Source organism: Chiloscyllium plagiosum, unplaced genomic scaffold, assembly GCF_037043375.1.
Source record: "Chiloscyllium plagiosum isolate Xiang-an unplaced genomic scaffold, Cpla_swu_hap1 HiC_scaffold_26, whole genome shotgun sequence".
Lineage (NCBI taxonomy): Eukaryota > Metazoa > Chordata > Chondrichthyes > Orectolobiformes > Hemiscylliidae > Chiloscyllium > Chiloscyllium plagiosum.
The window spans coordinates 38096880-38117964 of NW_028270164.1; the positions used below are offsets into that span (position 1 = coordinate 38096880).

General features: G+C 39.6%; 1 protein-coding gene across 5 annotated transcripts in view; it reads left to right on the forward strand.

Moving 5' to 3' along the window:
* Positions 1-21085, forward strand: part of LOC122563239 (synaptotagmin-B) — a 644946-nt gene that overhangs the window by 386473 nt on the left and 237388 nt on the right. Inside the window, exon 1 of one of the 5 annotated variants that reach the window (XM_043716852.2) lies at positions 15446-15598. The exons of the other annotated variants lie outside the window; for them this stretch is intronic. The gene's annotated coding sequence lies outside the window, so the exon portion shown is untranslated. Of the gene's footprint in view, positions 1-15445; positions 15599-21085 lie in introns of those variants that run through there. 5 annotated transcript variants of the gene reach the window in all.

Consider the following 21085-nt stretch of genomic DNA (forward strand, 5'->3'; position numbering starts at 1 on the left):
TTAAGTGCTGAGCAAACAGGGAAAGCAGTATCCAGAGATTTACTGAAACCACCTGTATAACCTACATGAGATATCCAGCAAGGCTGCCATTTCTCTTTGTCTTTGATTCCCAAAGGATATACTGTCTTCCCAGGGCTGTGATACTGTGACTTAAAAAAAAGAACGGATGAAGAGAAACAAGAAGAGCAAAGTCCCTCGTCATGCTAGTTTTCATATTGTATTAAGCAAGGACAAATAACATTCCACATTTAAAAAAATACACAGCTCATGCTTTGTTTTTGGACTATTTTGTATGAGAAATAAATAATTTAGCAAACGTTAATAGTTTGATCTGATTGAAAGGCAAATATTCCAAGCATGAATGAAATAAAAACATGGGACAGAGATCAGTGATCACACACGCTGATGGCGAGAATTTTTGTTTCCCAGAGTGGGTGTCAGGTCCCCAGGTTAGGTCACAACCCACAGTGTGGATGGTCTGATATCCGTGAGGAGGTGTCAGGTCCTGGGGGAGGAATGAGTTGGGTCCTGGGGGAGTAGATGAGTCGAGTCCCAGGGGAGTAGATGAGTCAGGTCCCAGGGGAGTGGGCGTGTCGGGTCCCAGGGGAGTGGGCGTGTCAGGTCCTGGGCAAGTGGGTGTGTCGGGTCCCAGGGGAGTGGGTGTGTTGGGTTCCGGCCAAGTGGGCATGTCGGGTCCGGGGCGAGTGGGCGTGTCGGGTCCCGGGCGAGTGGGTGTGTCAGGTCTTGGGGGAGTGGGTGTGTCGGGTCTTCACAGGGATTCAAGTTTCAGGGCAGCTGTTGGTCCCTGCGGTGGGATGTCAAGGGAATAACTAATCTGGGGATGTGTATGATAAGTATGGGGTCAGTTTACTGGTTATTAGGTATTAGACTATGCATTTAATAGTTTAACTTTTTCTGAGTAAATATTTTGCATCATTTCATAGAAACCCTCCAAAATCTCTGATTTAATAAAGGTTTTCAGAGCATTCCAGGCATGGAGGAATTGTCCAGTGGAAAATTCAATTTCCCTGGTAATTCCTTCGGAGTCTGCTATGATGGGCGTGCCACAGGGTGTCCATGCATAACTCCTGTCTATGCTGTAATAAAGATTGTCTGGCCATTGGAAAATCTGCCTCATTATATTTAGAGATAAGTCTTGGGATTTTGCAGAAGACTGGTCTAGGTCTTGTTATGAGCAACTTTTCACTCCAGAAGTGAAGTAAACAGACTCTTGTGCTGACTTCTCCAGAGCAATGATACTAATGTTTATCCAAGGGCTTCAGATCCCCTCTGGAGGTGAGTTATTGTGAAAGTACACCACACCCATACATCCAGAGAGACATCTGACGTTTTGTACAATTTGGCCTGTGGTTTATTATATTAATCAAAGAGGAGGAGACCCTGCTCTTGGAAATGTTAGGTGAGAGGAGAAAGTGAGAGCTGCAGATGCTGGAGATCAGAGCTGAAAATGTGTCGCTGGAAAAGCGCAGCAGGTCAGGCAGCATCCAAGGGACAGGAGAATCGACGTTTCGGGCATAAGCCCTTCTTCAGGCTTATGCCCAAAACGTCGATTCTCCTGTTCCTTGGATGCTGCCTGACCTGCTGCGCTTTTCCAGCAACACATTTTCAGAAATGTTAGGTGAGAGCCTATCCCTATTTGGACACTCGATCTTAAATGCTGTCACTCTATTAATTGACTCAGTTAAGACTTTTTTCCTCCCAAATGTGGGATAATCTAACTTCCAAGAGGACTTGAACAAACTAGTGAATTCTCTGGACTCAGCAGCACCGCAAGGTTCAGTGGCCAATGCAGGGATTACAGTCAATCCTCAACAAAGATCACAATGGGCCCAGCCTTTGGGCAGAATCTTATAGAAGCCCGAGGACATGGACTCTGGCGGGAACCATGCCAGAATTGTACTGGAAGTCCAGCGAGGCTAGTCTCAACATTGGGAATGGCATCTTTTATCAAAATTCTGGATGTCAAGATGAAGTTCTTGTTAGGCAATGGAGAGTTGCCCTAAAAGGGGGCTTATTGTTTGTTAATGGCTTTATTAACTGCTCATCTCACCTTGTTAATGTGCAGCTTCCTATTGTACCACCTATTGTCAGCAGGTTTTCAACATGGAATTCAGGACAGGACTCTGAAATTTCAACAGCCACATGCTAAAAGGTTGTCCCTGATGGGCACCACATCCACAAATCCATGTGCCAGGTTCTAAGATCCCCCATGGCACTTTCCCAATTACAGCACTAATGGACAATTTTCACTCATGATAAACACACAGCTCATGGACCTGACCAAGCTGCAACTCTGGGCTGTTCACTTGCTCTCTTAGCACTCACTCACTTGGAGCCTTGCTGGATGCTCACTGCATTCCCTGACTTTCCATTTTTTGCCAAGATTTTCATAACTTATCTCTCAGCCAGATATAGCGGCTCATAGTGGGCGGCACGGTGGGTGGCACGGTGGCACAGTGGTTAGCACTGCTGCCTCACAGCGCCAGAGACCCGGGTTCAATTCCCAACTCAGGCGACTGACTGTGTGGAGTTTGCATTTTCTCCCCGTGTCTGCGTGGGTTTCCTCCGGGTGCTCCGGTTTCCTCCCACAGTCCAAAGATGTGCAGGTCAGGTGAATTGGCCATGCTAAATTGCCCGTAGTGTTAGGTAAGGGGTAAATGTAGGGGTATGGGTGGGTTGCGCTTCGGCGGGGCGGTGTGGACTTGTTGGGCCGAAGGGCCTGTTTTCACACTGTAAGTAATCTAATCTAATCTAATCTATAGTACTGCTATGTGGCATTACCATTTAGCACAGACACAAAGCCAGGAAGCTTCCCATGGTTATTAGCAATCCTCAGCCAGGTTAAGGGAGATAGGTTAGGAATCCTGGCACAGTAAATCAAGGACAGCTTCTGTTAACAATCCAGGGCTTGGACACAGGCAGTCAGCTGCTTTGGGCCATCACAGCCATGATCCGCCTCATATAAGAGTGAGAGGCTGAATGTTGAGAAGCAAACCACTGAACTGGATTCCTTCTGTCCTATTGTGGGCTGTTTTCTCCTAGAATAGGAGACAGGCAGATACTAAGAGAGATGAAAGGGAATGGTACAGATGTTGCTTTTGGTGTAGATCGGGAGATTTCCCACACGAGTGAGTTTGCAGCGCACGTGGCATGCAGGGTTAGTGGTGTTGGAGTTTGGGGTGGATGAAAATGAGTGGGGAAGATGTTGCAGGCAGTAGTGAGAATGGTAGAGAATGAGCCTTGGTGAGAGGTGGGTTCAACAGCAGTGATAGAATGAGTGTGAGGTTTTGGAAAGAAAGAAGTGCACAGGCTGTTAAAATGAAGAAAGACATTTTTCCTACATTGCTGTGCATTTGTCTGGTAGGCTGAGATGGCACTAATTCAGGTGGCATCCTTGGATCAGACTGGCATGGTCTTGTGTTGTAATCTCCAATACCAGTGTTGGAGAACAGGATATCTTGCCTGTGCAGCACACCATCCAGCAGGACTTTCCAAGTGGCTGCCCATGAAGAGGAGTGTCAATTTCTCCTGTTTGCCAGGTCCTGGACAAATATCAGGAACCATGCATGGCCGATTCTCACTGACAATGCTTGTCTGGGTGCACAATGGGCATTTAAAAGTGGTGCCAGCAGCAGGAAGCCATTCAGTCTGGGATATCCCAGCAATGGTGAGTTGTTCCAGGAACGATGTGTGGTAAGCACCATTCCCACTAAGATATGCGGTTGCAAACATACACAACCACTCTGACGTTCTACACAAAGCGATCGACGTGGTATTGGGATCACAGCATTGATTTCCTGTTCTGCAAGATGCTGCCACACTCAAGCTGTGGTATGTCCATCCAGCCGGATAGAAAATTAAAAGGTAGGCTATGGGTAAGACGTGGTTAGAATTGGTTAAAAGGCATGGCACTGGGACATGGTCAATCGTTAATGAGAGGAATTTGCTAAGAAACAATGAGAAGCCTTTCTAAGCCTCATGGACAGATGATACAGACACTTAGCCGAAAAGCTTAAATTCAGCCTTTAAAGCATAATGCCTGTGACTGGGCAAGGACCAGGTTGTAGGTTTCATATGAGCAGAAAGGGAGACTGCACTGATGAGCGTTGCGGCTGGGGTGGAGAGGATCCAAATGCTGGGGAGTGGCCTCCATTTGTCATATAGTGCCTGATCAAGTGATATCATCCTCGTAGTCAGCACCAAGTTCTCCAACTGTGTTTGGTCCTTGTTCTTGAAGTTGTGGAAAGCGTCTCAAGATTGGCAAAAGTAGTCCCTGAGGGCTTTAATTATGTCGAGGGTGTACAGACAGTTCACCACTTCTGTCTGTTTAGTGTCACTCAGCCCAACCTTTTAATACATACAGCCACTGTCACTTTTTTGGTTTGTTGGGCTTCAACTTTGCTGGCAGGTCCATCATATGGCACTTTGTCAAAAGCCTTTTAAAAGTTCATGTTCAAGATATCAATCTCATTATTCTCATAAACCCTTTCTATTCTCTCACCAAAAAGAAAAGTACAACAGAACTTGCCACAAATTAACAATTCTGCTCTGGCTTTCCTTTTATCAGCATTTATCAAAATACTAGTTTTTTTCACAAATTATGGTTTCTATAAGCCTTTCATGATTAAGCTGACTGCCTCATGGTTGCTGGGTTAATTCTTATGCTTATTTTTTTCAACAAGGGTACAAAATGCAGTTGTGTGGTCCTCTGGCTCTTCCTCTGTATCTAGGGAAGAATAGAAAGATTATGGCCATTGCCTCCACAACTTCACCTCTTACTTCCCTCAGCATCTTCAGTTACATCTCATTCTAATGTAAGAACATACAAAATAGGAGCATGAGAAGGCCATCTGGCCTGTCGAGCCTGCTCCACCATTCTGATCTTTTCATGGACTCAGCTTCACTTTTACCCACCTGCTCACCATAACCCTTACTAATTAAAAAATTATCTATCCTTTCCTTAAAAACATTCAACAAGATAGCCTCAGCTGCCTCACTGGGCAGGGAATTCCACAGATGCACAACTCTTTGGGTGAAAAAGTTCCTCCTCAACTGTGTCCTAAATCTGCACCCCATTATTTACAGGCTATGCCCCCTAGTTCTGGTTTCACCTGCCAGTGGAAACAACCTCTTTGTTGACTTGTCCACTTTAATTACAGACAGCCATTCTCCTCTTTATCATTTTCTCTAACTCAGTGTCTCAACTGCCTTCTCTTTCACTCTAACTTCAGTTGCATCTTCATCTTATCAGTGTTGTCAACTAGGGTTCACTGTTGTTTAGATTACTTACAGTGTGGAAACAGGCCCTTCAGCCCAACAAGTCCACACCGACCTGCCGAAGCACAACCCACCCAGACCCATTCCCTTAATCTAACACTACAGGCAATTTAGCATGGCCAATTCACCTAACCTGCACATTTTTGGACTGTGGGAGGAAACTGGAGCACCTGGAGGAAACCCACGCAGACACGGGGAGAATGTGCAAACTCCACACAGTGAGTCACCTGAGGTGGGAATTGAACCCGGGTCTCTGGCGCTGTGAGGCAGCAGTGCTAGCCACCGTGCCACCCGGTGTTGCTTGCCCTTTTGTTTTGCCCATCAAGGGAATGTAATCAACTATATTCAAAGCAACACCACATTAAAGGCAACCTTGTTACAGTTGCAATAATAGCTTGAATGTTTGCTTACCAATCTCTGATCCCAAATTACCTGAGTCAGCTCTCTACCTACCCATTGAAATTGGCATTCATCCACCAAAAATGGATATAGAACTAATGATGCACAATATTAAAGGAAATAATGATCTTAGGTTCTTTGGTTTTTAGAACCTAAAAATGTGTAAACATATACATTTAAGATCAATTTCAAAATTCTTGGAGGAGCAATATTGGTTAAATAGGATGGTCCATCACATCATGCCTCATACAGCTCAGCATAACTCAAAATGGTTCACTGCACAGTGTAGTTACTGCTATAATGAAACAAACATGGCAGTCAGTGTGCATGCAAAATGGTTCCACAGAAACAATGCGATAATCACCAAACTATTTGTTTTGTTGATGTTATTAAGGGAATGATGTGAAAGGTTTTTTTTACTGGAGTTCAATGTGTAAGTAAGTCCAACAGTAACTTTCCATAATGCCGTCTTTGAATTAAGGTAATGTTTGACATTTTGTAACAAGCTACTGTTTTCCAGTAAGCTGTCGAGGGCTAATAATTAAGTTACTTCAAATTCACAAATTGAACATGTATTTTGGTCTAGGAACAACATAATTGCAAATATTGCCATAATAATGGTTCAGAAATGTTTATGTAATGCTATAACATTGTCTAGTGGACAGCAATGTGTTGTATTTTCGAGCAATTTTGAAAAGCAATTACAAATTAACTGTATTAGTCCTAGTAATTTGTTCACAATTGATTTGTGAAATTGGTCAACTAATCAACTAAGATTGAAATGCCAAGTATCCATCAAATCATGATTTATAATAGCAATGTTTATTGGAAAACTGTATAATTTAAAATTGAGGCATTAAAAAAATGCTAACATTGAAAAGCTTGAAGCAGTACCCTTTATTTTTAATTTCATTGTTTTTCTCTGTTATATATATGAAAAATGTTGTAATTTTATCAACTAAATTAATTTTACTTAAGTAGTAGCTTCTCTACCTCAGCCAGTCTTGCCATTTTCATTGTGAATTGAGCTAAAGAGTAGCTATTTTTTCCTTCCTCTGCAGTGCACCATAGCCCATCACATCAGCTGTGATTATGGACAATAATGTACTGAAGGATGGAGGAGGATTAGCAATGTGATTGTGGAACTGCAATGAAAAAGAACATGTGACTTAAGCACACTGTTAAAACACCTTTATTCGATTATGCCATCTTAAAGCATACCACCCCTTTCAGCCTCAAGAAGTATGGATTGGAAATATAATATAGATTATGTTTTTTCTTGCTATGGATCGAATTGTGCGAAACCCTTACCATCCACAAGGTTTAAGAAAGTGGTCTCAGTGACATGCCCATTGACTTTCTGTCTTTTTTCATTTGAGTAATGTCTAGCTTTCACTAGCTCTCACTCAAGTCTCCAATGTAACCAGCATCTCACTGTGCATTGAGTGATAAGCACAAATCTACATTGCACTGTTATGTGGTACATTAGACCATTGAGCCAAACCAATGTGCTATAAAGTAAGATTTGTTGCCCAGCCTGGGAACAGGACAAATAATGAGTAAATCGGACACTAAATTCTAGTTGTCAAATTCTTCCTTTCAGTACTCATTGTGCTCACATTTAATGTTTCCCACTCTCATCCAGAGCAATATATCCTTATTTATCACAGGTACCTGGGTCATCATTATATGTTCTTTTTGTTTCCAAATAATGCAATGGTATCATTAAGTGCAACATATTATGTCAACAGTCAAATATAAAGGTGGTAGTGAATATTATCATGTATTTTGTAAAGATGATATCATTTTATCTTCTGTATTTTTGATTGAGACCAAAATGAAAAAGGACTGTTTTAAAACCAAGGTCTGCGGAAGGAACTGTTGCACTTTTTTAAAAAGAATCAAGGTAGTGTGAAGTGTGTTGTGTCTGGTGGTTACACTGCGTTTTGTTCAGGAAGTGAGGAAAGTAGTTTCCAGATGGCATAGCACTGGAGGGTGTGTGCAGAATACAATTTGATTGGAAACAAGTAGCTGACCAGTTGTGATACCAATGTCATCAGCTTGATGACAACTTGCTGATTTTGTTCTGGACAGCTGAACACTTGAGGATGTGAACAATTTGTCGAGAAATCTTCAGTCCACTGGAAGGGCAGGTGGTCTCTTCCCCTCTCTCTCAATAAATAAAAAATACCTGGAGAAAAGAGTTTGAAGAACAGAAAATCTGAGCAAGGAGGACAAACATCTCTGCAGATCCCAATGGATTGATTGAACTATGTTTTCCATTTGTTTTTAACCAGCTCAGAGACCGCTTTGTTTATCTGAGTCTGTCTGTATGTGTGTGCAGGGATTTAATAAGGATGTTGGAATTGGAACTGGTAGCGCTAGATGACAGTAGCTATTTACTTGTAATTGGAATCTAAATTTGTAATAAACTGTAGTTCTTATTGAGTACAAGAATCTGGTTACCATTAACTCGATTCTAACACAGATAAATCAGGGATTTCATGTGCTTTGATTAAATCACTAACATTATGGTAACCCCTGGAGTCAAGGGGCTTGAGAATTAGCATGTTTTCCCAAGTGGGTTGTAACAATTTCTCATATCAGGTATGCAGAATTCCCTTTTATTAATGAAGATTCAATGAAGACTTTAAGTTGCATTGATAAGTGTAAAACTTGTGTAAAGTATTAGTGAAAGCTGCAGTAGGAAGCCAAACAAAATTGCAATTAATCATTTTGACACATTTGTGTCTTGGGTGAATGCTTCTCAAACGTTACTTCCTTTTGTGATTATCACATTCTAAATACGGTGCTGCTCCAGCATTACAAACATCACCTATTGTTTCATGTAGCCATTGGCTACTACTTTTTATTTCATGCTGAATTTCATGCTGATACATGGCCTTCCCTTTAACTTATGATATTAAGTGAAGGACAAAGCTGTATCCTGAAAAACAGAATCACCAGTTTTATTGTCAGAAGCTCTCAGAATAGTTTAACACAGAAGCCTAGTCTGTAAAAGGATGTACATGCAGCAACAACCAGGATTTTGCTTTCAAACACAATAAAATGCTCTAAGTTTAGGTTTTATGGTGTGTGTCATTACCATTTTCAAGAAAGTAATTTAATTAAAATAGCTTTCTTCCCTGAGGGTTAAGGTTCCAGTGATTTTGTGCTTTCTGCTTACAGTAATGGAAAATATTGGCAGGAAGAATAATAGGCAATGTCATCATTGCATGATATAAATCTAAGCATTTTGTCAGTTTTTTTTAAGAAAGCATTCTGGCTGCATTATTTTGATGGAATAGGTTTCAGAGTTTTTTTTAACTCTTACCTCAAAATGTCAATTTAAACTGTTTTTCCAGCCAACATTTTTTAATACCAGGCATCAACACAGGTAAATGTGAACCTTAAAAAGGGGTGTAACAAAGGAAACTATTTCTTACAAGCTTTTTCTGACTTCTGTGAAAAGCAAGGATTGACTAGCAGTTGCATAACACTCCCCCACAAAGAGAAATGCTCTTTAACCAACCTCTTGAATTCCAAGGGCAATTAACCCTGGAATTTAGGTCAGGATTTGCAACAATGGGATTCTGCTGCAGATTTGATGACGATGCCTGGTATGCAGCAGATATTGTACTGACAGCTAATTTTCATTCCATTGATTTTGGTGATTATCAAGTTGTGAAACAAGTGAGTGATCCAATCTGCAAGAATACCAGTAATCCACCCAAGGCTCAGTGTCATCTCAACATTTTTTCTTCTTTCTTGAGAAATGACTCCCAGTCCTTGTTTTATTTTGTTTTGTTTTTATGTTCCTCTTATTTGTTATGACTAGTTTTAGTGATGTGTGTGTCTATATCCATATCCAGCAGTTCTTTATATCTATCAGGAGGTCAGTAGATGGAGTGATCAATGCTGCAAGCAAGATGCCCAAACCATGCGATTCCTGGAGCTGATGGGAAGCCCATGTTTTTTTCAACACTGATAGACAGCTCACTAATTGTGAGAGGGAAGAATTACATTGGTTCATTCGCATAGGTAACCCTTGCAGAGGAGCCTTAAAAGTGATGCAAACCTAGACAAAAAAAGGTAGGCACTTCAGGACCATTTTACTGTCAGTACAGAACATGTCATTATGCTCCTGCTGCCAAAAGAACCTTCCACAAAATCTAAGCAATTTTCAGTGCTGTCTTCACAGCATGCTGTTTGGTTTCTGTTGAGTTCCTTTGAAACAATATAGCATGAATATTGCTTTAAAGCAGCCAAGCAGCAATCATAAATAAACCATGCAGGTCACAAACAGGCTCTACGTAAGTTAAGTTCTCTTTGAGATATGATCATGCAATTTCACATTAGTCTTAAAGGAATCAAACAATGCAACATACCAGACCTCGTATGGCAACGGATGTCAGAGGTACATTGTATATATCTCTTGCTTTGTGAATAGCAATGATGCTGCTCTCTGTTCTCAATGGGGAACCAGCATCCTATAAAGCAAACCATTCCAAATTCGCCGCATGTACTAAGGTAATAGAAAAAAACAGTGGAATATTTCATGTTGCAAAATTGGGCTGGCTGGATTAGCAGCCTGTATCTTCTGCTTTATTTTTAAAAATGCTAAGGATAACCTTTCAGGTTATTATAAATACAGAACAATTTCTGTCACAACACAACTTGCAGGATTTATATTTATTATTGATTGTGCAAACGGAATTGTCTTGATGATTCATTTGTTGCTACCTAAGCCAGAAGGCCAGAATTATGCACCAAATCACCAATTTTATTTGAACAATTGAATACTTTTCTACATTAAAATCTAATATAACAACCATTATGCTTTTTTCAATTGATTATATCTGAGAAAACATATTGAATTTCTTTGGGTCTTGTGTTCATTTATAATTATGGGACTTTGAAACTATTTCCTTCAGAAATAAAAATATTTTAATCTTTAATTGTCAGCATAGACAAATTGGACAGAAAGGTCGGTGTCCTTGCTGAATGTCTCTATAACTCTATGATTCTAATAAAGATTTGCTTCAATATTCTGTTCCTTGCTGAGGCCTCATACAGTTAAGTCACGGTGATAGAATATTGGGAGAGATTACACTCATGTAGATTACACTCATGGTCCTTCCTTCTCTTTTTTACAGAAGGAAATTGGGCATGAAATTGGTCTTCTTCAGAAATATGAAATGAGCACAAAACAAACTGACAATTTCATGTCATGTCCCATTTTCTTTTCTTTAAAGTCAGTGGAAAGGGAAGCGAGGTGCAGTGCAATGGGTCTTTTGATTTACCATGAGTTTGCTTTGCAAAGTTGGTGAAGATTAATTTTACCCCCATTATCTGGTTAATAGCTCATTGCCTTTTAAGGTCTTGTGACAACTAAGGTTCTCTGCCTAACCATGACACTCTTGTAATAGTACTTAGACTTAGAGATATATAGCATGGAAACAGACCTATCGGTCCAACTCGTCCATGCCAATCAGATTTCCTAAATTAACCTAGTCCTGTTTGCCAGAATTTGGCCCATATTCCTTCAAATCCTTCCTATTCATATACCCTTTGGATCCCTTTTAAATGTTGCAAATATGATGCCTCCATTACTTCCTCCAGCAGCTGATTCCATATTCTGCATGAAAAAGTTGCCCCTTACGTCCCTCTTTTATATCTTTCCTCTCTCACCTTAACTGTATGCCCTCTAGTTTTAGACTCCCCATCCTGGGGAAGAGACCTTGTCTATTCATCTTATCCATGCCCCTCATGATTTTATAAACTTCTATAAGGTCACCCCTCAGACTCCAATGCTCCAGGGAAAGTAGCCTCAGCCAACTCAGCCTCTCCATTAAGCTCAAACTCTCCAACCCTGGCAACATCCTTGTAAATCTTTTCTGAACCCTTTCAAGTTTCACAACATTTTTCCTGTAGCAGGGAGACCAGAATTAAATGCAGTATTCCAAAAGTGGCCTAACCAATGACCAGTACAACTGCAACATAACATTCCTACTCCTATAGCGAAGTGCTCTAGGGATATATTTTTTACAAATTCAAACTTTTCTTATGCTGAAATAAGGCAAATAGATTACAACACATGAATCCCCAAGGTTGGTTATCAACTCAGTGTATTCAATATGTAAAAACAGGGATAATATGGAATTCCAGTAGAAGGTCAGCAAAATACAAATGTTGAAAGATAGCAGATGTTTGGTAAGAAATCAGTTGTGTATCCTACTAAAATGATTCAAAACACAAAATATGAGAAACTACTGCAAACTGTTACTCAAGTCTTTATTTTGATGTTAACAACATGATTTTGTTTTAAATGGTTCTAATATTCTTTCACAAATTTGCAAAAGCATATTTTACATGATGTACATCCTCAAATTATTCTTGAATAAGACTAAGTAATGCTGAAAATAATTTGTTATTAATTACTTATAGTTTTTGAGGGTGATTTGACTGTACTATTTATATAGTTATTGATCTAATTGAAATATGCCTTTGTTGCTCTGTAAGTGGAGATAATGCAAATACCACTGACCTAAGAAATTATACAGTTAAAGTCATGCCAGCAGTTTTAACCCTTTGAAGGATGTAGCAGAATGATTGTAACAACATTAAAGCACCTTATGGAACTTAGCAGTACTATTCTAAAGTTCAAAGTGTTATCTACTTCTATTTGGTGTTTCAATTCTAGTATCTAATATTTTGAAATCTATGAAAGTATTGCTGCTTTGATTCCAAAAGTACAATGCCATTGTAATGGTCTGTTGTGGGAATTGGTTAGTTTATCAGCTTGTAAACAGGAACATCATATATCATCAAAGTTACTGATTGGGAGAATTAACCATACTGATCGATGTGCGGAGTCTCATGTAAGAAGCAACATACTAAAAATTGCATCTATCTAGAAGTGCGATAAGAGAAAACTGAATTTTTAAAACCAGGTGGCAATTCCTCCCTTATATGCCTGGTGTGTTTGGGAGCCTGCTATTTGATTATGACTACACCATTGCTTTGGTTGTGAATAATTAACTGTGCATTGAACTTGCTGCCTTCTGTCTGGCTCAGTATTACATCACTCAGCATCTTTCTGCAGTGAATCTTTGCAGGCGAGCTTTTACATTTTCAGTAGGTGCAAGGACAGTACCAACTTGAAGAATATCACACAGGACATTGAGAGAGAGAAAAGGGATATACTCAACTTCAGTTTTAAGAAGATGATAAAAACACAAAATTGAAATCTTTTTTGAAGCTATATCTAATGAAATGCTGCTATTAGACCTGATACATCAACATTATTTGGTGCTGTTCTTACATTCTGCTCCCAGGTAAATCTTTCCTATCACTCTGACTATGTCTACAAAATTTTTAATACATTGCAATTGCAATCAAAACTGTTGAGCCATTTTCATGTTAGGAGCCCTATGAAATTCACAATGGGTTTTGCCATTAATCTTCAGCTAAGCAAAGGCACAATTATCTGGCATCTTGGCTCTTTGACCAATTCGGGGTTGATGTACAGGACCTGTAAATTAAGGGTTTCTAGTTAGGGCGACCACAGGAAAGAGTCACAAGTGCTTAAATTTTGAGACTGCAGTAACAATGGAATGAAGAAAAGACTTAGGAATATCTTTCTCACCTGGGCACCCTGCTATAAAATATGGCAGACTGGAAAAAAGATGAACTCTTTAGGTGACAGGAGGAACAAGACAACTTCTCCAACTAAGAATACAATAGTGGATGAGCCAAAATATTAACCAGGAACAATATAGTCCCTTCAACACGAAGAAACCTCACCAGGAGCTTAGAGACTAACAAAGACAGGAACTATGTGTGGCATAACAATTACAGGTACCAAGCACCACATGCTAACTTCTCAGCATTATCCTGAACAGCATTTTTCAGATTTTTTCACTGTTAATTTGTTGTAGTCCAGAAGGTAAATTTTTGAAGGATAGAACTAGACCCAGTTTTTACACACTTTTATAATCATCTATTTAAGTGTAAGGATTATAAGCATTTACCTCCTAACTCAATAACCATAACTTTTTCAGTTACTGAAAATGGAAAAGTGATTCTCTTTTCACTGCTGTTAGCTAGTCTGACTTCACAAAAATGCCATATGACAAACAAGTTAAAGGATTTCATCAGAATCTGGTATAAGGATCTGGTACAGCCAGGGAATAGTTTTTTTGACAAAGATGCAGATCCAGATTAAATTCTGGATTTTTTAAAGACTATGTTAACATTCATAATTATAATTGATTTTGTGTGGTATTTTATGGGTTGTTTTATTTTGAATGTCATTGATTGTTTTAGAATGCCCCGGCTTGTTTCAGCTACTCGGGTTTAATTTGTCACAGCAGTCAAAATGTGAGCAGACTTTTCAGAGCAGGTTGCCTGATGTGGATTAGGCTGAAATTCCCCAGTGATATGAAAGCTCTTCATAAAAATGTGTTTTGTTTTTTTCAGTTTTCAGCTACAAAGCATCAACCAGGCAAAACCAAACCCCAAGAGAAATCTGTGTAAATGTAGTAATGTTGCATTAACATGCATGATGGAGATATGCACTCACTGAGTACCCTCTGAATTTGTTTCAGTCCATGTATATTTAAAGAGCACAAATGAATCCTCATGTAATGCCCACTATCTGACTTCTGCCATGAAAGTGTGAGCCTTACTGAGGCACTGCTACTCAGAGATGATTGTCTCTCCGTAGACCTTGTGCTGGTGTCTCATCTTCTTCCAGCCTGATCTCTATCTATTCCCTCTGGCAATTGGAGCATCGTGTATCTGAGGAGAGAAGGTGTTTGTGCTAATTTTCTTCCTGCTGCTGCAGATATTGCCAGTGCTGTAGGTGTTGATGTTTCCCAAGTTCTTCACCAGAGGTGCAGGGTGGAGTTGCAATAATTGCCCTCAGCAGGCGTGAAGAATGAAATTGGGAAGAGCAACTGAGGATCAATGCAATGCTAGACAGGTAAAGTGCCTTCCAAGAACTTGGAGGTCATCTGTCAAGCACTGAAAAAACTCTCTGAAAGAAGGAGTACTACAAATAGCAACTTCTCATTCTGGCCATAGCTGGAACCTACAAGGTCCATGGTCCAAAGTTTCCCACCTTTTCTGTTTTGCTGAAGAAACACTCCAAGTATGCACCACCTTTTTCACGCTACCAAGGTGTTAACAGATCAGGAAATATGTGCCCTGGCTAATAAAGCCAGAATTAATTATCTATCATAATATAGAAATATCCGCATAAGTGTTTCCCTGCTTACCATCAAATACAGCTGGGTGAATCCCAAAAGATAGTCAGGATCTGAATCTGATGTTGTCTTTCGGCAATTATTGATCCCACGATGCACCCAAACCACGCTTTGAGCAAGGTCCCCGGTGTCTCAGTATTCAAATAGTTAGCCTGAAAAAAGGACCATGCCTAATTTATAAAGCAGCTACTTAAGGGTTGTGAACGTTTTTATGCTTTTCAGTGTTATTGATTTCAGCACTGATCTAGCTCCTCTGGTCGTTTACTTTAAGGCTTATTAAAACTTCTTTGTATTTCACAAAACAGCTGGAGTTAGAATCTTCTGCTTCAATATCATATTTGATTTGTGCCTGAAGTTCATACGCAGGTCTGAGCCAATCTCTTGGGAAGGATTTGCATATTGATTCCTGGGGAATGCCCTTGAATGTGCGTCCACGCCTGTCATCTCTGCATGCAGAGCTGTGTGAGCAGCATCGCAAGCAGGAAGGCAGAGAGCTGCATGTGTATTATTGCGGGTAGTGCTTGATAGACAACCGGATTGCACACAGGAAAGGGACTGCAGGTAGCAACTGATAAGCAAAAAGGTTGATTATCAAACTTTTAGAGGCGGATACCAGAATCTGTCTATATCTGGTGAGTGAGAAAGGCTTTTTATATAATTTCCTATTTTGCTAAAAATTGCCTTTTATTTTCACTTCGCAGCCAACTTTATTAATTAGATCTATGTATTCAGTGTCGGAATAAATAATTTCAAAATGTTTTAATAGCTGGGCAGTTCAGAAAAGTGGTGTTCAATGAATATTTCTGTGCTACATTTTCTTATTTTGTAATCATGTATTTCTCTAATGGACCTGATAATGGTCTTTAAAATTAGTTAAATATGTGTGCACGGATTTGACCATATTGGCTGGTTAATATTAGGTAGGCATAATCAGGTTTACTCACAAGGATAGAAATGAGTCCACATTTCTTCTCCTGGATCAGTTTTATTATTGCACTCAAGGACACAGCAGTTGTACTGTGAAATATTCTATCACATTCTGTACAAGAAGTAGCAGGCAACCACGGGTGGACAGTGTGGGAGATATAAGTAACTGGTATAAAAATATGGGGAAAGAAACTCGAAGGCTTGGTACTGCAGTGGTGTCAAAATGCACCTGTACTTTCAAGTCTTGTACCATAGTGTTAAGATGTGTAATGTCTGCATCAGCATAATCCCATATCTTGCCTATCTATGAAACAAAATGTATTTAAAAATTAGGCAAGATCAAGCTATACCTCCACAAGCCTGTTAATAGAAGTAACCCATGGGTTCCCATTAATCAAATACTATATCGTAAATGAGGTTGGGACTTGTGCTTTACCAAATATTCCGTTTTCATTTGCCTTACGGCTGCTGCTTTTAAATTCTGCCCATTGTTTGCTGATAGCTATTAAATTTTAAAGTATCATATTTCTTTATATTAAATCTAGATTAACAAACATAAATCTTCCACATTTAAGGATATTAATTCATATGCAGAGACTAGACATCTTTGATAGCACAGTTTACATTTGTAACAAGTATTCAGTGCGAATAAATGATTCGTTGGATAAATCTGAATATACATATAAACAACCAAGAGCTTTACATTATGAATGTATAATGAGTTTCATTCCTGCTGAAGGGCTTTTGCCCTAAACATTGATTCTTCTGCTCCTCGGCTGCTGCCTGACCTGCTGTGCTTTTCCAGCACCACACTCTCGACTCTGATCTCCAGCATCTGCAGTCCTCACTTTCTCCTGGTATAATGAGTGTCAACTATTGCAGTAATAACAATCCTTTGACTAACTAAGAAGATTCTAGGTTCTAGTCTACGCTAGATCATAAATATTTCAGGTAGGCTAACACTTCATTCATAAGGGTGTGAATCATTGTCAATAATGCTGTATTTAGGGAGAGACATTGAGTTAAGTCCCTGCCTACCTACTCAACTAAACATCAATGATTCTGTGGTATCATTTGATGTTACTAGTAACTTCATTTGGTGTCAGGAATCACTTTCCTTATTCAAAGATCACCAAAGATGGAGTGATTATCATCATCTGGGTGTTGTTTGTGAACCTTCCTTAGTGAAATTTGCTGCATTTATCCAAACAAAAGAAGTGTATTAAACTCAAAAGCAATTGATTGGATATAACGTACTTTAAGAACATTCTGACAATATGCAAAGGTCCTCTGTACATATAAGGTCCTCTATTTTCTCCATTTGAATGTCCCTTCAACGATGGCATCATTCCATAAGAAGGGGTCAATGTTTACATGATATCCAGCTACGTTTTCAACCCTCCCGTTCCTAAACTGTCAGACTATATATTTGACTTTCAGTGCTATTTCCTTCAATTAAACATTTACGGGAGTAAAGTTTATTGCCTTTGATACACACCACAGGCTCCATTCCCTACTTAGCAACTCTATCACTTTCCCTAGAACCTTCTGAAGATGCACAAGATTGATCACATCTTTGGTGTCATATATTATCCTGAAATGATCCGCCGATCATACATCCATATTGTGCTCTGCAGACGGATGTTTCCATTTCTATAACATCATCTGACTCTGCTCCTGCTTCAGCTCATCCAGTGAAGCCCTTATCTATGACTCTGAACTTCTAGATATGGGACTATTCTAATGAACCCATAGCCATCTCCTCACACTCTGCCTCCTATTATAGCATCTTAAATGTTGACCATATCTTAACTTTGCCAGGGTCTCTTTTCTTATCACCCTCATGAATGAGCTGGCCTAGACTGTTTCCCAGTTTTGCAATGCCTCACTTTTAAAATTGTTATCTTTATCTTTAAATCTCTTCATGGTCTTGTTATGGCCAATCTCTATACCCTTCTTCAACCCTAAAACCCTCCAAGATAACAACTGATTTTCTCTCATTTTGAGCCTGTAGCACCTGCAATTATAATTGCTCCATATTTGGTGGCCAAGCCTACAGGTACCAAGGCCCTACTTTCTGAAGCCTCTTCCCTAAAACTATTTATTTTTATTTTCTACTTAAGATGTTCCTTCAACCCTACCTTATCTGCTCAATATCTCCTTAAGTGGCTTGGTGTCAAACTTTGCTTTATAATGTCACAATGAGGTATCTTACAATTTTTCATTACATGAACAGCTACCTATATACAGTTATTGTTGTAATATGTAATATACACCAGTTTTGTCATCATCTGGGTATTGTGAACCTTCCTCTGTGCAAATTTGCTGCACTTACCTAAACAAAACAAGAGTATTAAACTCAAAAGTAATACATTGGATACAAAGTATTTTGAGAACATTCTGACAATATACAAAAGTCCTCTATATGTACGAGGTCTTCTAATTTTTTCATTCAGGTTAGAGGATTCTGTATCTGTGCTGAGCTAGTTAATTCTACCTCAGTCAGGAACTGATATACTCGGAAAGATAACCTCAGTCAAAATAGAGCATATACAAAACAGACAATGTTGTCAAGGACACTAAAAGAGTCTAAATGGAAACACTCCATGGGTTCCCATTAATCAAAGCCCTCCCAATACTGTGATAAAGTAGAAGGATGGTCATCAAATGGGGGCAAGATCAGGCTCAGCCGTGAGCTAATGTTTCTGCATGTAGAATGCCCACTTGGATTAAGGAATGAAGAGTAGCTGGCACTTGAATGAATCTTTTGCAAGAGCTAGAAATAGGCATTTAAACATATTTTATTATTTATTAACCAGCTTGATTGGTAGGTTGTGTCATTTCTAGCTTTGGTGAAAATGTAAATGCTTTACAAAATTGCAATATAAGCAAATTGCCAAAGCTGCAACATGATTCAAGAATTTGAATGTAAATAGTTCAATTTATTAAGAATGAAATAGGCAAAACAAGTTTTTAAAATTTATATAAATAATTTATTTTCATTCAGAACTTGAGTAGTGATGAGAAAAGACATATTTTATTGAAGCTTTTCATCCTACACTCATCAGGCCATACGTAAGGAAACCAATGTAAATAGACAGAATACTTTTTGCTATATAGGAAGAGAGTGCTGATTGGTTGGCAGGCAGTGCGGTAGAGATGTTGTCATGGAGAATTGGATGATGAATGACAGTTCTTAGCTTTGTTTAAATTTAAACCACGCAAATTGGTATAGGTTAGTCGAGACATTGCTGTGATGAATGTGCATAAATTAATACACTTGACCCTGTATATTGCAGACAGAAGGTACATTAAGTTTCAACTTAACAAAACAGGTGACAGCTATTCTCTGGTTCATTACTCAATATAATATTAGAATGAGTAGCTAAATTGATATCATCTCTATACAATATACTCCAAAGTCAAAATTATCATCATGCGGGCTCTTGTGATGTAGTGGTAGTGTCCTCCCTTTGAGCCCAAGAATCCTGCATTCAAGTCTCATCTGCTCCAGATGTATGTTATAACATTATTGATTCAAAAATAATAAAATTACAACCATTATGATATTTCCGAAATTGGCTAAGAATTCTTTTTTTAAATCATACTACTTCAGTCGAATCTGAGCAACTCAATCTTTTATTTTCCAGGAGCTTGATAAACAGTGGCATGGTGGCACAGTGGTTAGCACTGCTGCCTCACAGCGCCAGAGACCCGGGTTCAATTCCTGCCTCAAGCGACTAACTGTGTGGCATTTGCACATTCTCCCTGTGTCTGTGTGGGTTTCCTCCAGGTGCTCTGGTTTCCTCCCACAGTCCAAAAATGTGCAGGTTAGGTGAATTGGCCATGCTAAGTTGCCCGTAGTGTTAGGTGTAGGGGAATGGGTCTGGGTGGGTTGCGTGTCGGTATGGACGTGTTGGGCCGAAGGGTCTGTTTCCACACTGTAAGTAATCTAAACAGAGATTGTGTAAACACTTTGAACTGTTAAATGTGCAACAAATCTATTGCTAATAATGCTGTTTTTCTTTATCTGGGATGGGTTGGGCAAAATAACTTTCGTGACAACTGTTGCATTTTGGGGATAAAAGCACTGTTTTTCTTTTCTGAGATGTCCCTTTAAGTCCAAAGTGAAACTAAGATACCTCCGGAAAGGGCTGTTAATTTTTAAGGTTTTTGTGAAGATTTCTAGTTGGGATGTGGATCTGGTTGTTGGTTTGTTGGCTGAGCTGATGGATTGTCATGCACACGTTTCATCACCATGCTAGGTAACATCAGAGGACCAATGTAATATGCAAAATTCTGTGTAACAACTGCCATAAACACTACATCAGACAGATTGGCAGAAAACTAGGAAACTGGATACACAAACACCTACCGGTTTCCTCCCACAGTCCAATGATGTGCAGGTTAGGTGAATTGACCATTCTAAATTGCATATAGTGTCCAGGGATGTGAAGGTTAGGTACATTAGTCAGGGGTAAAATGTAGAGTAATAGGGGAAGGGAGTGGCTTTGGCTGGGATACTCCTCAGAGGGTCAGTATGAACTTGTTGGCTGAAGGGCCTGTTTCCACACTGTAGGGATTCTATGAACTAGCAGCAAACAGCATGACCAACTCTCCCTCATCTCAGTACATGTAGACAAGGAGGGCCATCAACTTGACTGGGAAAATGTAACCGTCCTATGACAAGCTAACCAGGGACATGCACAGGAATTCCAACAGGCCTGGTTTTCAACCCAGAATGCCATCAACAAGCATGTAGAAAATGACTCCAAATACACACCACTGCAGAGCCAAAACCAGAAGTGACACCATCCACCTTAACTGACCAGATCATATGAATCTCAAGCAGAGTAAAACAACAATGCTTCATGGACGTCGCACTGATGTTCCCTAGCATGATGACAAAACGTTTGCATGGCAACCCAACAGTTGGGCAAGCAAACCAACAACCCCAGGGGGGCTGGTTTAAAAACAGAAAGAACTGTGAATGCTGGAAATCAGAAACAAAAACAGAAATTGGATGTAGGTTTGCTTGCTGAGGTGGAAGGTTTGTTTTCAGATGTTTCATCACCATACTCGATGACATCATCAGTGAGCCTCTGGCTGAAGCACTGGTGGCATGGCCCTCTTTCTTGTTTATGTGTTTAGGTTTCCTTGGGTTGGTGATGTCATTCCTGGTGGTGACATCA